Genomic DNA, 6,516 nt, shown 5'->3' on the forward strand with positions numbered 1-6,516 from the left:
TGCATCTTCAAATTGTACCTTACTACGCCCATCATGCTACATCCCCTTACGCTGCATCTTGATACACTTATGCTGCACCTTGGTACACTTACATTGCACCTTGGTACACTTGTGTTGCACGCCCTGATACACTGCCCATAACAACTCTTGCTATGGTGCTATGGTCTGCGGCCTAGCACATAGCAACAAACATATCCCAGATATTGTCCAATCATTATTAACGCGACAACATTTAGTCTATAGAAATGTCAACTCTTGAACATGCTATAATGCTGCAATTTAGGGACTGGTTAGGGTACTGACCACAGTCCCTAACAGCCCATCTAAGCTGGCCCAGAATTGCTCTTAATGACTGTGGTTGTCCTCCAATGAGATGCTGCCCTCCACGCTTCATCATTACAGTCCTCCTTGATATAGTAGACCTTCCAAATAGTCCCACTAATGAACTATTGTAGCCTTCTCTTTTCCTATGGCTAGGGCAGTCATGAGACTGCATATAAGGAACCATTCAGATCCCTTCTCATAGCAGTCTAAGGGCACATGAAACCCTCCACAAATGCGGCCTAGAATAGTGTTAAGGTGACTGTGTTTAGGCCTGCGTGCAGCCATGTATAGACTGCGTCTAGAGCACATTTAACCCTTCCTTAGATATGCAGCTAAGGTTCCTTTAAGGCTTCCTCATGTCTACGGATTAGGGTTGCCTTGCTCCGTGTAGAAGTTCCCCTAAACAGTGGGTAGATCTCCCTTCTTTGTTGCGGCTAAGAAGCCTCTTTTGACTGCGGTTTAGGGCATCCTTTAGCGACGGATTAGGGCTCTCTTTAGCTACGGATTAGGGCTCTTCTAGCTGGGGGTTAGGCCCTCTTAGGTCTGCAGTCAGATCTCCTACAAGTCTGCGGCTAGGGCTCTCCTAGATGACCCTTCTTTAGGGCTGTGTAGAAAGCATCTCCTCTAGACCTCCTCTTCCACTAAAAACCCAAACAAGTGGAGAGTGAGATCACAAGAGATGATTATCAAATGACTTGAAGTCCTCCTCTATTTATACTAAAACATTGAGCACAAGTGGGGTATATTGACAAATTGTCCCATAACACAAATAAATTCATATCTCCATGAATACTTATCGGAATCGGATGATCTTTAGATCAATCCTACACCTCTCGATGAGAGGGATCCAAGAAAAATATCAGCTGCCATAAATAAGATGACCCACATCAAGTTTGGCCCTAATTGCCAATTTTAACATAAATGGGCCCAAGGTTCACCATATACCAAACATGGTTCCAAGTGATGACTTGGTGGATTGGTGTAACAAGGACTAGTCTTGTGTCAAGGGATACCTAACCAGTCAATCAGTAATTGGCTTGTGGGTGACTAGATCCTTTACAAAGGAGATGTGACTAGTGGATAATTAGATCCCTTTTCATGACGCTGATGTAGGATGTTTTCCACGTGTAGTGGATGGATACACTAACATAGCTAGCTCTTTCAATCTTTTCTTGGGATGGAGAAATTTTTCAACAAATGTAGATCTGAGGAAGTCAAATGAATATCTCCCTAGCTAAGATGGAGCGTTGAATTTTTGTAGCCAAGGTCAGTGTTCAAAAAAAAAGAAAAATATTATTTTTCTTGAGTTCATGTCAGCTCCAAGAGGATAGGTCGGCCGCCTCTTACTTTGACCACTATAAATACTCCAATCGACCTCCTCCTCTTGGCATCAATTCAAATAATCATATATTCTATTTTCGGTCCATGCAGGGAAAGGGGAGAGAGAGAGAGAAGACCAACAAAGTTGACCAAAATTTTGACTTTCTTTGACTAACGTTGAGTGAGGTTTTTCTATGTTGTTTGACCTACATTGACCAAACCTTTTGTTGCTCTATTTGACCGCAATTTGACTTAAGGCAATTGAATGAAATTCTGGGACAATTGACCAAAATTCCAGAGGTAGTGGCAAAGGCCAAAATTCAGCCTGTTTGACTAGAGTTGACCACAAGTTGTAGAGGCCAGAATTCAGATTCTTTGACCAGAGTTCAATGGTTGTTATAGATTACTAAAATTCTCTCTTTTGACCAGGTTTGATTTATACGAATTGATTACAGTTTGACTAAGTTTGACTGGGATATTCACATTTGTGCATTTGTTGAATTGGACAAATTTCTCAGGAAAAGATTTGGGTTTTTCCCGAGGTTTGGTTTTCCCGAGGTAATTTTTTTGTTTCTTATGCATGTTTATTCTACTATGATCTCTATTGTCCAACTACATTTATAGTTGAAATTTTCTGAAGTATAATTGCTTAATGATTTGGAATGTGCTAAAGTTATAACAATATCATTGAAAAGAATTATGTAGCAGAAAATTGTGCTTGTTTTTATAGCACTTGAAAAAATCAACACAATTTACATGCTATATTCATGCAAACTTGAACTTGAATATTCGATGTCTAAAAGTTTGGATGTACACTAATGTACATAAATATAGATAATGATGTTTGGATGTACACTGATGTACATAAATATAGATAATGATGATTATTAGCATCCATGGAAACCAACTTTGATCTATCAAATTTAAAAAAATAAATGGGTAAAAATTACTTATTTTGTTTGGAATTTTATTTTTATGCTCAAAAATGTTGCAGAGAAGCTTTCCCAAATCTTCATAATTAAAATTTGCATAGTGGAAGGTGCAGAGAAAGAACCCAGTTATGGAAAAGGAACCTTAGTGGTTAGAGATAAAGGGGAGGATGACCCACAATCATTAGAGGTGTAGGAGACTTACAGTGAAGATGCTGGTGTGCCAACCCAACATTCCCTTCTACACATAGTGAGAAACCCACCAATGGCCATCTGTCTCCAGCCATAGAGCTTCTTTCTCTTGAGACAATGAGACATCTTTTGCCTATAAAAGGGTATAGGGCATCAGTGGCTAGCTGCTATATTAATCATTTTTGTATTTCTTAATCTGAAACGGACAATTATCAAGGTTCATTGTCGTCAATGTTTTATTTATCATTTGGCATCCATTACATCATATAAGAATTACCAGATTCGGCCTTCCTAGCCCTATACCCGGATCCAGATCCAAATCATCAAGGAACCGGGGAATCAGTGATCCGCATCCAATTCTTCATGATTCGGTCAATTTTGTTGAGGGATCCATTTCCAGTTATAGGATCTGGATAAATGACACAATTTGTAAGTTAGGATTCATTTTGAATGTTAGGGTAATTGATTCCTTCAACTGTTCTTGCCAGTTTTATGAAGAGCGACAGCTAGAGTTTCACAATCATTTCTGAAACGTCTTTGGTTCCTCCTCTCATTGCACGTCTGTGGCTTTATAGATTCTTAAACACTCCATTTATATAATTTTCTCACCACCCTTTGTATGGCCTGTGTCCTCTGAAAATTCTTTGGCCACTGACAACCAATTAAACCGGTTCCCAAGATATGAAAGAAAAGAGGTCTAACAGTAATGTTGACAAAAGCTACTTTCCTCTAATTACTACTACGAAGCAATAGCATATCCTGAATAAGGTTCAGTTTGGTCAAAGACTGAGGAGACTGCCACTTTCTCCTTTTTGACAAAATAGGAACTATTTTAATTTAGTGATATACATGCCTTCATAAAATTCAGGGTGGAGAAGACCGCACTGGTAAATCTGATATCACCATCTAAACTCTGGTTGAAGCTTGTTGCAAACAACACTATATAAAGAGAACATCTGCTCCTGCACCAACAAATGCCCTTTTTGCAGTCTTCTCAAGTTTACCATCGGTGGCTTTATGTTCACATTCAACAACCTTACCAAGAAAAGTTTCACATTGAAAATTTTTAGGCCCGGCTTCTTCAATATTTCTACCCACCATTTCTTCGGTCATTTTAAATTTTTAATATAAAATTAAATTTTTATATATATATATATATATATATATATATATGAAAAATTTAGGGTTAGAGTTCCAAATCCCCAATTCATAATTTCAGGACAAGTGCCGCAACTGCACAGGATTTTCAGCTGACTCCAATCACACCCACGATTCAAGTAATATTGCATCATATATATATATATATATATATCGGTGTTTCTTGCATATTTATGTGCCAATGTGCTTATTTGATGTTGCCACTGGTTTATATTGAAAGGGAAAAAATGAATTCATTTTGCATCTGTTAATGTTGGGTAAAAGAGAACATTCCCTCCTGCACCAACAAATGCCCCTTTTGCAGTCCTCTCAAGTTTACCATCACTGGATTTGCGTTCACATTCACCACACTTGCCAAGAACAGTTTGACGTTGAAAATTTTTAGGCCCGGCTTCTTCAATATTTCTACCCACCAGGGCTAAAGATCCAAATCCCCAATTCCTAATATTGGGACGAGTACCGCACTTGCACAGGATTCTTCAGCTGATTCCGAACACACTCATGATTCATGTAACATTGCATCATATATATATCGGTGTTTCTTACATATTTATGTGCCAATGTGCTTATTTGATGTTGCAATATTGAAAGGGAAAAAATGAATTCATTTTGCATCTATTAATGTTGGGTAAAAGAGAACATTTGCCCCTGCACCAACAAATGCCCCTTTTGCAGTCCTCTCAAGTTTACCATCGCTAGCTTTGCGTTCACATTCAACACCTTTACCAAGAACAGTTTGACATTGAAAATTTTTAGGCCCGGCTTCTTCAGTATTTCTACCCACCAGAGTTAGAGATTCAAATCCCCAATTCCTAATATTGGGACGAGTACCGCACTTGCACAGGATTCTTCAGCTGATTCCGATCACACTCACGATTCATGTAACATTGCATCATATATATCGCTGTTTCTTCCATATTTATGTGCCGATGTTTCACACTCACGATTCATGTAACATTGCATCATATATATCGCTGTTTCTTACTTATTTGATGTTGCCACTGGTTTATATTAAAAGGGAAAAAATGAATTTATTTTGTATCTTTTGTTGTTTGTCGTCATTTGCCGACATTTACCCTATTTGCCCTTTATTGTTGATTTTCTGATGTCTGAATCCTCGGCAAATTTTTGCCGATGCCAATTTTTTCAACAATGTTCACACCCACAAACAGGAAAAATAACGGAAAACACCAAGAAAATAAAAGAATTTCCCAACTGACAGAGACCTCCAGCACATATTCAAAAAATTAAAAGAAACATGACACCTGCATCAGAGAAGTTGGCATGATATATAACAGCAAAGAATCGAATCACTGCCAAAAAGAGAAAAGATGGTTGACAATTGGAGACTAGCACCAAATAAACCTTACATGCAAACCCTAAGAACACAAGAAGAGAAACAGACACTCTAAAATCTGTTCCATGGAAATTATCCAGGCGGGGGGGTTTAGAGCAGCTCCCCAATGCGTCGCAATTCACTATTATAAACCCTATCAGCATCGCTCAAAAAATCAAACTAACCAGTCAATACTGTAGGGTGATATAAAAACATTGCCCCTCGTAAAATATTTCGCCCAGCCCATCAAATTTCGTTGCCATCTCTAATGAACTCATTCAATCAACCAAAAGGGTCAAACCCCGCTTAACGTATCTTGATATATCCAGTGAATGAACATTTAGATCGCCTGTCTCAATTTTGTCATGCTTCACAATTGTTTCTTGTCTAGATGATCATCAAGGGCATATTCTTGTTCTTCTCCTTCTTTCAAGACCGCCAGTTATCTTCGAGGCCTTATCACTATGACTTCGTATTTTAATTTACTGTTGTTAAACCATTATCAAAAAACAGTTAAGAAAGTAACAGTAGATATTCAATTGCCAACTTTGCTCAACCCTATAAAGTTGGTTAGGAATGTTTTAGGAGGATTGAAGTGAAAATCTTCAGTGATAAGTTTTTACACCGAGGGTTTGAAAACAATAGGGCACATAGCCTTAACGTATCTTGATATATTCAGTGAATGAACATTTAGATCAAGTGGCCTGCCTCAATTTTGTCATGCTTTGCAATTGTTTCTTGTCTAGGTGATCATCAAGGGCGTATTCTTGTTCTTTTCCTTCTTTCAAGACCGCCAGTTATCTTCGAGGCCTTATCACTATGACTTCGTATTTTAATTTACTGTTGCTAAACCATTGTCAAAAAACAGTTAAGAAAGGAACAGTAGATATTCAATTGCCAACTTTGCCCAACCCTATAAAGTTGGTTAGGACTGTTTTAGGAGAATTGAAGTTGAAAATCTTCAGTGATAAGTTTTTAATCCGAGGGTTTGAAAATAATAGGGCACATAGCCTTAACTCTGGCATGGCAACTTGGCTATGAAACTCGAACAACTAATGTCATCCCTACTGTAACTGTTTTGGATAAAAAGCCAGCATTTTTTGTGTCGTAGATTTCCTCCAACGTCTAAGAAGATAATGTCCTTTAAAATATAGCACTAATGGCTAATTATGGGAGTTTTAACTCCTTTATTACAAAGTCAGTTCAAATTTGCAACCATTCTACATATGAAATAGTAAGATAGTGAAAGCATTGAAG

This window comes from Pinus tabuliformis, chromosome 1_2, assembly GCF_031772625.1.
Source record: "Pinus tabuliformis cultivar Carrire ecotype Pingquan chromosome 1_2, CPIR1, whole genome shotgun sequence".
NCBI lineage: Eukaryota > Viridiplantae > Streptophyta > Pinopsida > Pinales > Pinaceae > Pinus > Pinus tabuliformis.